The sequence below is a fragment of the Etheostoma cragini genome, chromosome 10, assembly GCF_013103735.1.
Source record: "Etheostoma cragini isolate CJK2018 chromosome 10, CSU_Ecrag_1.0, whole genome shotgun sequence".
Taxonomy (NCBI): domain Eukaryota; kingdom Metazoa; phylum Chordata; class Actinopteri; order Perciformes; family Percidae; genus Etheostoma; species Etheostoma cragini.
This window is the reverse complement of record NC_048416.1, coordinates 20,328,810-20,341,051: the sequence shown is the minus strand read 5'-3', so window position 1 is coordinate 20,341,051 and position 12,242 is coordinate 20,328,810. Positions and strand designations below refer to the sequence as shown.

The 12,242-nt window shown below is 41.3% G+C and overlaps 1 long non-coding RNA gene across 1 annotated transcript in view; it reads right to left on the bottom strand.

The window, feature by feature from the left end:
* Positions 1-200: 200 nt before the first annotated feature.
* The window catches only part of LOC117952235, a 19,244-nt gene continuing 7,202 nt past the window's right edge, over positions 201-12,242 (bottom strand). The window contains exons 2-3 of the long non-coding RNA XR_004658354.1: positions 689-695; positions 201-211 (exon numbers count right to left, since the gene is read on the bottom strand). This is a non-coding gene — a long non-coding RNA (uncharacterized LOC117952235). The remainder of the gene's footprint in view (positions 212-688; positions 696-12,242) is intronic.

Sequence of the window (12,242 nt, the reverse complement as noted above, 5' to 3'; positions counted from 1 at the left end):
TACCAAAGGCAAACTAGGGTCTTTTTGTGAATGTACCAGAGTAAAACTTTCGTTTAAAAGCATAATAAGGAAGGAAGCACCACTTTTAAGATTTACCGTATTATCTTTTTTTGGTCAAATGGCTTTTTGAATGGGAGTGGTAGGGGCACTACTATGATACGATTAAAATCACTACTTTTAAAACACTAAGAAGTTTGACACAACATGAAACCTTGCTCGAAGTATCACCAGGGTCTCTACACATTAACGCAAGCACTGAGAACATTAGTTGTGCACAGAGAGTTTACTAATAAGAAAGGTTTTAACAACTCACTGTAGGATTTTCTAGTCGCAGTCCATCTAGCAAGTCAAAAATAGTTGAGGGAGGACAGAAAGGTGGAAAGCTCCTAAAGCTTAGTTCCACATCAATTAACAGATAATTTGTTGTTTTGTCAACAATATTGACCTTGTAGTTGAAAAAGGAGCCTCATGTAAGAATGACATTTCCTCCTATGGAGTCCGTTCATTCGCATTTGGAGATTGACTCCTTTTGACTGGCAAAGATGGATGCAAGCGGAAACAACAACAGCTACAGTGAGTTGTTCAAAACCTTCTTTTTAGTAAACTGTGTGAACAAACTATGTTCTCAGTGCTCGAGATCATGTCTGAGGCCCCTGGTGATACTTTGAGCAAAGTTCAATGTTGTGACAAGCCTTCTTTGTGTTTTGAACGAAAGTTTGACTCGGGTAAATTCGCAAAAAGACCTTGGTCAGTGTATGAGACAGCAGAAGACATAAGTGCGAGTCCACAATGATTTATTTGTGCAGGGGATGTCAGTTTTTAGAGCATAGTACTTGTCAATTTGTTTTCGCATAGCAGAGGTTATCGAAGTTATGACAAAGAGAGAAACAGAGATGACAAGAGATTATGGCAGCAAGTAGGGGTCCTAGGGAGATTGTGATTAGTGTATTAAGCATGCATCAGAGCCCCTCTGAGCTGTCTCTGCAGAGGCGGGCCATCTAGATGAATAGCTTTAATGTCCCTGTATTGCAAAACTGAGCAACAGTTGTTTCCCAATTGAAGGCTTAGGGGGATGACAGACGACCTTTGGACAGCAATATGACAACCCCCTGTCCTTTCCACCCCAAAAGCCTGTGACCTGTTGAGACCCTGGGGACAATGAACCAGCAGCACCAGTGGAAAAAGCCCATGTATGCTAGAAGAACAAAGGCTGGCTAATGCACTGTTTTCTCTTTTTATATCCTGGTGGGGGTAATCTGACCTCCTGCCTCTTGTTTCAACATGGTGAGAGCCGCAGCGGTAAGACGTTGACCTCTCGAGCCTTGTTCTCAAAGAATTCGATGATTTTCAAATACAGTTAGAAAAAAAAGGAAAATTACACAGATATGATAAATGTTTGAATGCCCTCCCGTCTTTTAAATGCAGACCATGCAATCTTTTTTCTTTCACACGTTTGTGTCAACAAACCCAATTCAGCCGAGGAAATGCTGACACTGTGTTATCAGTTTAGGATATGCTTTATGAAAACAGACCATTACTCTTCAAAGCGCCATGGTGAGGCCCATCATGATGTTTCCTTTTAGCACAAAGAGTCCAAAATGTGTAAAGGAAATGGAATGCATTGATTCCACACGCTGTCGCTTGTTCTTTAATACTTTGTCAAGCCTTTGTATGTAGACATAATCAACCTGAATAAGAACCGCTCTCTCTCACATTTTAAAAATAAACCTTCTCTTTCAAGCCCAATTTACATCAATGCTGGTAACTGCCTTGTTGCTCACAGCATCAAATGAACAACGGACAAACTAGCAGAGAGAGACCCAATCAATTTAAAAAAGATACATTTGAAGTATGCAAAAAATAACATTTAACACAGTGTCACAGGCAGGTTTACCTTTTATCCTCAAAATAGGTTCTATTTATCATAATTAGCTGAAGAGAAACCTTTGAAATCATGTGCAAAGGTATAGTGTAAGGTGTAGTTCTGAATTAATACTTTATTGTTATACTATACTAGTAATACTTCAATTTGTTTTTTAAATTGTATAAAGATACTTTTAAAAATGTATTGTCCACTAATAACAGAACCATGACAGATTCCAATCTTTACTTTTCCCACTTCTGTCTCTAGATATTGACACTGGAAGAAACAAAGTCATTTCAGTCATCTTCCACTTTCTATATACCCTCTATCTCTTTCTTTCACAAAAGACAGATTTGAGTTGTTCAAGATCTAGCTTGAGTGATGACCATCTTGGGAAATGAAATATTTGCTGAAACTCTGTGCCCTTGAAAGTTAATTCACAAGAAGACAGGAGGTATGGAGGGAACAGCGAAGATCCGTAATGGGTTTTCTATCTTACTTTGTCAACCTTTCTCGTGTTTCTTACACTTTGGAGTACCATTCATTTGACGTTCAGAACTACGTAATCTTGTTTTCTAAAACTGTGACTTGAATTAAACACAGTTAAATTAATATGCTTATAATAGTACATGGTGAAGGTTTGCCAAATTCATACTAGGGCTGCCATGTTTAGTCAGTGTAATCAATGACGTAGATGCTGAAAATGTGTCAACATCAATATTCAATTCATTATAACAAATATGTTTTCCTCCTGATGATCTCAATTCACCCTGTTCACGAGTGAATTTGTAAATGAATTGGATGTTAAAAACAATATGTATGTGCACAATGTGTGAAAATTATCGAGTAAATGTCCTTAGTTTTTGTCAATGTCTTTCATTGAGCAATAACGTTTTATCTTTCCGACCATGACATTTCCCGTAGACGTGTATAGTTCCCAACTGGGAACCCCGAAATTCCATGTAAAATTGAACACAACAAACATCAGTCCGTGGCCTCTCGCCAGGCCTCAAGGCGGTACCGAAAGTCAGAAGAAAGTGGCAGTGTCTTATTTAGATTTTGACTGTCAGATAAAAGCAAGGGCCTTGCAGTGTAAGGTGGTAAAATATGTACGTACATCTCTTCTCTGACCCGTCTCGCAACAGCCAACGCATTTTCCAAACGCTCTCAGCTGAAATATGCTATAGAACTGCCAACACCCGCACTACCAACAACAGCTTTTTTTGTAGTGTACATATGTGCATATGTACACTGATCTGCAATCTGCACATCAGTCTCTCCCATACATTTAGAAATGTACAGCTGAGTGCATCAACTGTGTGTGTACCATGTACATTTTCTGCTATTAGATTATTATGTGTTGTACATTTGTATCTACAAGGTTTTATTCCTCATTTCTCGGTACACTATGCCATCCATCTCACCTAAAGTAACTGGCTAAGGCAACCCTCCAGTAGGAATTAATTGCGTGTGCACATGTACTTGGCAAAAAAGTACATGGAAGTACAGTGGAAGTCTGCCATTTACTCTCAGAAAACATTTCAAAACTTACAAAATGCGTCTGTCAGCTAAGTGCAGTCCTCCTGCTTAGGCTTATGTTTGATTTTATTGAACAAAAATACAGTATGTACAAACCTGGCAGAAAAAGCATTGTTCCCATGCGCCAACGCAGTTTTTTATCAAATTTTTATTGGCACTGTTAACCAGCTTAAGTGTAACCTAATAAGCTGATCTACATTTCTCAGTAGCACAGTACAAAGAATGTCTCCTTCACTAAAACAAGTGCTTGTCTTTTGTGTTTTATAATATCCCACAGATTGTTATATCCAACATTTATTTACTTAAAATAATTGTGAAGCTTTATACTTCAAATCCAAAGGAAAAAACTATGTTTGCAATGGAGTTTTGAAGGGAAAATATTAACAAAACTAGATTTACTTTAGTAGGATATCACTAACGTTTTACTTCCCCTTTTCCAGATTTCCAATTACAGACCACAGACATGAGTAATTGGCCAAAAGTGTCGGTGGTACTATCTAAACCGCCTCTTTGTTTACACGTCTCTCCTGTCTTTACAGCTCCTGCAGATGCAACAGCAGTGTGGTGTTCTCGGCAGTAATTGCAAGTAGTGCGAGGGCCAAGGCTTTCTGTGAGGCGCCGAGGTGGCTCAGAGGTGACTGCAGTCTCTGCAGTTTGAAGTGCCGTCTGCTTGAAAGGGAAGTTGACCTTGACAAGACAGAACCCTCTCTTTGCCTTGTGGGAAGCAAAAGGGAGGGCAAAGGGCGCCTCTGTCTGCCCACATCGCATTACTTAGACCTAGTGGCAAATTGTCACTATGGTACACACACACCTCAGCCCAAAAAAATAAAATAAAAAAGAGAGGTTTCAGAGACAGAGGCAAAAGCGACCTCTCCAAGGTTGGTCAGTCATTGCCAAAGGGGAGTTCTGAGTTGATTCAAATGGTACCACTACCATGGTTTATGGTCTCCAGGCAAAACAAACTCAGATGATGTGGTGTTTATTCTCCCCCCCCCAGTGAATAAAGGTGTGAAAAAAATGCCTAATGTAGTGTTTATGTTATGCTGTATATTACTCAATCAACTTATTTAAGAAAAAATGTGATGAGCATGTCAGTGCAGCTGGGATTCTAAACAGGTACGGTGCCTACGTGTAGCCTTTCAAAGTGTCTGTTTGCAATCAATCTGATATTACATTTCATAGAGGAGCCATTTAGTGTTGTTTATTTTTGCAGTCTCTCTTATATTAGATGTCAAACTGGTTGTTGGTGGTTGCCATTCCTCATTCAAGTTAAATGTATGCATTGTCATACTGCCCAGCACTCACAATTTGCTTCCCATGAATGTGACTCGTAATTTGTGGTTCAATTGAAATGCACTATTGGCTGTGTGCCAGGTGGACTGGTTAGATTAGATCTTAGATGTGAATGAGCTCTACGGGGGGTGTCTTGAAAATGTATTTCACACACTGTCTCAACTTCTATTAAAATCTTTTTCAAAGTATTAATAACAAAAGAGTAGCTTAATATGTGGAGTGTGCGTTACTGTTCTCATAGTATAGAGTATTTTTGCAGCCATGTGACATTATTAGAGAAATATGCAGATCTGAGACCTCCCGCCGCTCTCCTGATCACTCTGTTCTAAATTCCACATCTCTCTCCACTGTACAGTTTGCCAAAACAAATTAAGTTCTTAGGGAGGGTAATTTACACACCCGCTCTCTAATCTCAATATCTCCCAGTGAATAAAAACCCAGTTCTACCGCTGTGTGATTCTAACTACAGTGGTTGGACCTCTGAGAACATTTCTTTTGGACCAGATGAACTGTGCTCTAAATGCATCGTAACACTTCGTTACAAAGAAATTCCTGTTCTGCTGTTTGTTTTGTAATTGAGAGCCTTAACATGTAGGCTAGATAATGTCTGAGGAAAATCTGGTTAAACTGTACTGCACTGCAAATGTGAGTAAGACCCTGCTTGTAGTAGCTTATACAGTGACAGAACACTAAGTTGCCATTTCTAATAAGGCTGTAAGAGTGCTAGAATTAGATCTTTTTTTTTTTTGTGCTTACCATACTTATTCCTTTCTGTATGACCACATTGAAAAGAAACATTATCATTACTATCCATAAAACAAGTCAAATCAATTTGCAATAACCATTGTGCATTAATAACACAGAAGTAGGCTATACAATCTGGCTTAGGTATGTTAAGAATAAAATAGAATAGATTGTCATTATATTACTTTATTGGCAGTGTGCTTAAAACAATGAAAACCTGTTCAGCAGCTCTACAGCAGTGTGCAACATAAACAATCAACTAACAGGGAGGCAGAACATTGCTATTGGACGATATTTGCCTTGTTGACTGCAATTGGCTAATTTTATATCTCTCTGCCCATATAGCGGTTTTTCGGCTGTGCTTCGACCCAATATAGTCCCAAGTCAATATCAGCCTAGGAAATCATTGTCTTAATCTGCATGGCTATTTGTACTCGTTGTGAATATCCTGGCCTAAAGATGTAATGAGGTTGTTGTTGTTTGTTTGTTGGCTCACTTTTACTCACAAAATGCTAACCGGCAACATAGGATTTCATTCACTACGCTAAGCTAACTAGCAGCAGTGCTGCCGGTGTTGCGTTGGCCCACCTATCTACAGCTAGGGGAGACAGTTATACGCCCTATTTCAAGAAACGGTGGTGTTTTCCTTTAAGACAGTGAGTGCAGCTGTGATTAACTTTTTCCAACACGCCCTTTCCTCTTCATCATTTGCTGTTATTCTCATATGCCATAATCACACTGACAAAACGCAGCTGTCACCCATGGAATCACTGTATTGCACTACGACATGTATACAACACAATATGTAAACAACAAACTGACTACAGTCCAGGCTGCTGCTGACAGTTTGCTTTCAGTCAGATAACAGATCAAAGCTGTAGACTCTGTTCTGGACTCTGCTTTAATGTAAATTCCTACATCAACTTATCAGGGTGTGAGAAAACAAGAGGAGTTGCGATACTCTGATCAACAAGGGGAGTCTCACAGTGGATTTGCACTGCAATCATCAATAGGTTTGGTCCATCAATAAAATGACAAGACAGTTACCAATATGCGTTCATTTTATAATTAATTTATTAGTATATCCATAATGGAATAACACTGAACTTTCTGCAGTACAGTGAAAAAAACTTTATTAGCAAGAAATAAAGATGTGTGTTTTTTTGCAGAGCATTACACACACTTGTAAGGATTGGATTATTAAACTTGGCAAACTGAATAAACTCAATGAGGAGAATGGCTTCAGGTGCTCAGATGAATTATGAGGTGTCCTTAAATAACTCACTCAATTTCTTTAAATTATCAGAGTTATCACTTTATTTCATTTGGCCTTCCTTGCCCTCCTCAGCGTTCTCTGTCTCGCACAATTTTATTTTATTTCAGCACTCCTCATCCACTCTTTCCTCAGCAAAGTATGACCAATGTATCAAAATGCTTATATAAGCCTCTCAAACATTTACTGCAGTACAATCCACTTATCCACTCTATGGCGCATTGGCACCACCTCCTCCACTGGTCAGGAAACACAGCAGTCTTGAGTTTGGTGCTAATTACATAACACTCATATAGCATGGCTTACAAGGCTACAAAAAAATCACTGTTTTAAGACACCACGTGCTTCAGTACCGCAGTCTATAATTGTGCATACATCTAGCAGATTCAATATAGGCTGCATAGAGTTTAGAGCTGAATTTGTTGATTACTTCATTATTGACTAGTCAACTGACTCAACGCCAAACATTTACTTGTTCCTCTTATTAAATGTGATGATTTGCTGCTTTTCACATATGCCAACGTAAACTGCCACATTCCACTCCAAATACACTATGATATCAATGATCATGTTCCAAATAATGCTAAAGTTACACCATAGAACACTATTAGGCCAAACTGTCGAAGATGAAAAAGGAGAGCAGTCACACACCTAGCGTGTTAGGTTGCATAATTACAGTATGAAATGATAGTCCACATGAATGATTTCTCAAGCCTACCACTACCGCTTCAGCACTAAGCTGTCCTACTCCACTCATAGGTACCAGACTGTCAAAGAGCAATAACACCATCCACTGAGCACAACAACAGGCTGGATGTGACTTTGTAAACTGCAGCCATGAAAACAAAGTCATATAGCGATGAATCCATAGGAGAAGTCATGTTCTATTTGGTGTAGGCTTCGCCCTCTAAGGACTATGCTACTGGGTTTATCCCTTCACGTATGCGCAGTCGTGAAGATTTTCTTTCCTGCCCATGCATCCGCATCCCTACGTCCGCCGAGATTGTTTACAAACAGATCGGACCTGTGGCTCAGCTCCCATTTTTTATTTAAGCTAGCAGTATGAAGACCATCTCGACTTCCAGCAGTGCTCGCATCTATCCCTCCTGCAAGACCTCCATCCCTGCAAGACCTGCCTTGGCACCACTCACGCCGGTCTGGCTCTCACCCTCGACGCCTCCTGCCAGTTCTGTGCCTGCCTGCCATTTAAAGAGCTTAACCGACATTCTGGACCCGCTGGAGGAGGGTTTATTCAACGGGCACAATGGCTCAATTGCCTCGGATAATGCCTACGTAACCAGCTGTCCCTCCTCCCCCCTGGGAGGACTGGACCTCGAGATGGGGATTGATGCCCTCCCTCTACGGCTCTCCTCATCGCCAGAACGGCCAGGGAACCGCTTCGGCCTTCCCTTCTGTCTCAGGCGGCTCCATCCTCCACCGCTGAGGCCTTCTTCTTGGGTCTGCCGGAGATCATAAAAAAGGCGGCAGATCAGAGAGGCATAGCGCTCCTGGCGGAGCTTCCAGCCCCTGCTCGCGGCCTCTTGAGCAGGGATGTTTCTGCTCAGGAGCCGCCCTCCTCACAGGCTCCCCTCTAGCCGCGCTTCACAGAGCTTCACCCACCCCCCCCCGGAGAAGAGTCTGGCATCTATCCTGCCTCCAAAGGCTATTTTTTTTCAGCCAACGGAACCCCACGCCTTTTTCCACCCAGGATCCGGTATGTGCTCAGGTCACTGACCGGTCACACCAACGGGATAAACCCAATATTGCATAGAATCTGGAGTTACATTACATAACTATCGTTAAAGCATCACAAGCAGCGAAACCAAGCCAAATAGAAGACCAGCACAATAAACATCCAATAACCAAGCTCTGAATACTGCACAAAAAACAAACATCGGACCTCCATCTGTATCACACTGCACAGAGTTAATGGTTTAAGGTCTTACCTTTACAAGAGTTTCTTCCTTGACTTTGTGAGTGCAAACTGAGCCATCCAACCCTCAACTTCCATCGATCACACAAGGTTGGACAGCAATGACAGCACAGAGTCAGTCAGTTCTCGGCCAATGACAACAGTCAATGCCAAACCTCCTGATGGTGATTACTATTCTCTTGGTATAGTTTGTAAGGCAGCAATGTAACAAGTCACTGGGAAGGATGGGAATAAGTTTCCTTTTAAGGTCAGTGTCCCGCAGATTGGTCCAGCCCTTCTCTGTAAGGTTGCAGAGGTTTGATGAACAGCCGCTTCCTTGGAATGCTCCATAACAGCTATAATTAATCTGAATAAATATTGATATCATGTTGCTGTTTTTCTGGCTGGAAAACTGTTTTCCCATCACCATTTTTAAATGTACAGTAGGATCCCATCCAAATTGAAACCGCGTGTATTCCTCTTCCGGCTGGTCCCCACTGCAGGCCCGTCGGGTTCCTTCTCATCTTCGCTTTATCTGCCCCACAAGAAGCGTCCGTTCACAAGCCTTGCCAAGCAAACACTACTTCCGTTGCTGATGACAGCCCTGATGCTGGCGGCGCGACAAATGTGTGACTGCTCCAACATTCCCATATCTTCGCTGCTGATGTCTGACTGGCTAACCTTACTCCTGGCAGCGGGGCTTTTTGGTGAAAGCACCCGCTGCTGATGATGCCACTTCAGAGGTTGTTTTCTTCTTTTCCCGCGGTGTTTTCACTGACACATAGTGGACATTTCGGCCTGATGCGCTGCAGTCGTGTCATTTATCACGTTCTGGATGCTAGCTAAACGGCCATTAGATGCTAATAAAGTTGTGAATTGAACGCACGTTGAAAATATGAACCCGCAGCAACAGTTCAAGATGATTTACATCAGTGTCAGGACGTCTGTGAACTAACTAAACGAGCACTTATTCCAATTAACATCAAACATCAACACAACTCACTTCTTCCTCGCTCACTGCAGCTGCCCAGTGCCGCCTTCGTGGATGGCTGTCCCTAGTGGCCGGAAGCTAAATTACAGCCATGCTATAGGCTACGTATAAAGTAGACTAATGGCCACTTAAGCTTTGCCGTCTGTGGTCGAAAGTAACCAAGTACTTTTATTCAAGTACTGTACTAAAATAAAATCTTAGCATAGTTGAAGGATACCTCACTTGATTGTTTCCATTTTATGGTACTTTGTACTTCTACTACACTACATTTTAGTAGGAGAAATATTACTTTTACTTGTTACTAGTTACTTTTTACATATAATATTGAGCCTTTTACTTTGACTTTTGATACTTTATTTTGCTGATAATACTTATGTACCTCTACTTAAGTAACATTTTAAATCCAGGTCTTGTACTTGTAAGCATTATATACTATAAATGTATACATTTAATTATATGTGTATTACTCTGGTCACAGTTAAAGGTGGTGTTGTAGGCCTATTAGACTACATTATATTGAAAGGCGTTTCAACATTTTTCATCCTTCTCATTGAAATACCTGATGAGGGCAGAATATTCAAAACACGTCTCAATATAATGCAGTCCAGTACAACACCACTATGACCTAACTCAATGTTAAAAGGCATAATTGAATTAACAGCGCTTTGTTTTGAAGAAAAAACACCTACACTACACTTTGTACACCCCAAACTATAAAATATTTGAGAAGACTGAGCTGGATAGAGCTCTTTTTGAAAATATGACTCTGGTGGATCTTACCTGAGAAAAGGGTTTGCCTTGTGGGAGAAAGCTTTTTCCGAATTTTTCAAAGAGATACAATCATTAGCATCTCTTTGGTATGAGCTGCAACCAAGGATACTGTGCTTCTGAAAACAATACTTCCTGTGACATTCCACTGTTTGATTCTCCGCAGTAACCTTGGCAATTGCCTCAATCACAGGGAATTAATTCCAGTCATGCCACTCCCTCCCCCTCCCCTGAGTTGTATCAGGCCCATGCATCTTACTGCCGGCCCTGATTCCCCCTGAATACCAGCCAAGCCCAACGATTTTTAGGTCCCCAGGCCCCTATTGGGGTCTGTCTGCCTCCACTCTCAAAATGGGCCAGTCTTTTGTCTGCACACATGTTTAGCTGCCAGATTGTGACAGATTCAGTCCTTTTTTTATTTCCATACTCACAGATGCTGTCAAAATAAACTATTTTATTGCTTAACAATGTCCAGCCCTGTTATGTTGTAGTTTTTGTCAAGTGCAAGACAGTGCATTTCCATAATGTATATAGATAATCCATATAAGCAAAATATGTAAAAATGCTAAACAAAAAAGAACACTATCTTGGTGCAAGTAGTCTTCCCAATTTGTATCGTGTTCAGCATGTAGTTTAGCTGCATATGATTTCCAAACCTCCAAAGCTTTCCGAGCTGCCATCATAGCAACATAATAATATGTTTCCTGTCTGATACATTATGTTTTCTGCATGACATTTAGGCCAGTATCAGTTAAAGGGTTACGCCTAAACCGCACCTCTACTGACCAGACACACCTACATACAGTATACCACGCTGCGCAGCCAGCCTTGTGTATCTCTGATTGCTTGACCCTCCCTCCCTTTCCCTCCCTTCATCCACCTTTACCCTCATCCCTTCCTGTTCGTCCAGGTGCATACCTATCATGTCTCATCTAGGCACCGTCTAGGGTTCTGTAAACTATTCGGACAAAAACTGCTTCCGAGACGGAACCCCCTCTCTGAGTCTCCTCCACCCGGTCATCATACAACCGCCCGGACCAGCCATCAGACAACATCCACAGCTATTCATCTATCTGTTCATTAAATCTTTAACTAACACATTGTTGTGGCGTGATCCTTGCTAGTGAATGACAATTTAAAGGAACTTCTTGTAATGGGGTTGTGTGAGCGCTTGTCCTTTTAAAAATGGTAGTCATTTTACAGCTGCTGTGGATCAGTACCTTTCTGGGTAAATGTACTTTCCATCAGGTCATGAGACCCTTTTCTAAGGAGCTTGCTCTCTGTCTCAATTTAGTGTTCAGTAGGCAAACAGCAGCTGCTTACTCCCATTGTGCTGAGGACAGCCATAGCACTAAGCCTGCCTATTCAAAGGACTATGTAGTTGTGCAATATGGGGACTGCTGTGATGCAGGCAGGTAGCCTTATTTCCACTGCTTCAGCTTTGTAATGTACAGTTAATGAGCCATCTCACACCGGTTAGACAATGCCTCTTAAATACTTAGGAACTTTCAAGAGCACTCTTATTTGGAGTCTTTTGTTATGCTAGGCTGACCACCTAGAGGTTGAAATTTCCTAGGGTTTCTATTTGGGGCTGCTGTGTAATGACATCTTTATTGGAAGTCACAAGCCAAGGTTTTACAGTACTCTGTTGGGAAGGTTTTGATGAATCATATTTGACCATTGAGGGTGTTCACCTCACAGCAAGACAGTTGTACTTTCAACCCAATTCAAGCGCTTTTGTATTGTGAGAGTGCATGCCTTCCCTTGCCCTCTCTGTCTGTGTGGGTTTCCAACAAGCCAAAGACTGCAGAATGTAGGTTAGGTAAATGAAAGACAATGAAATTGCCTGAAAATATGA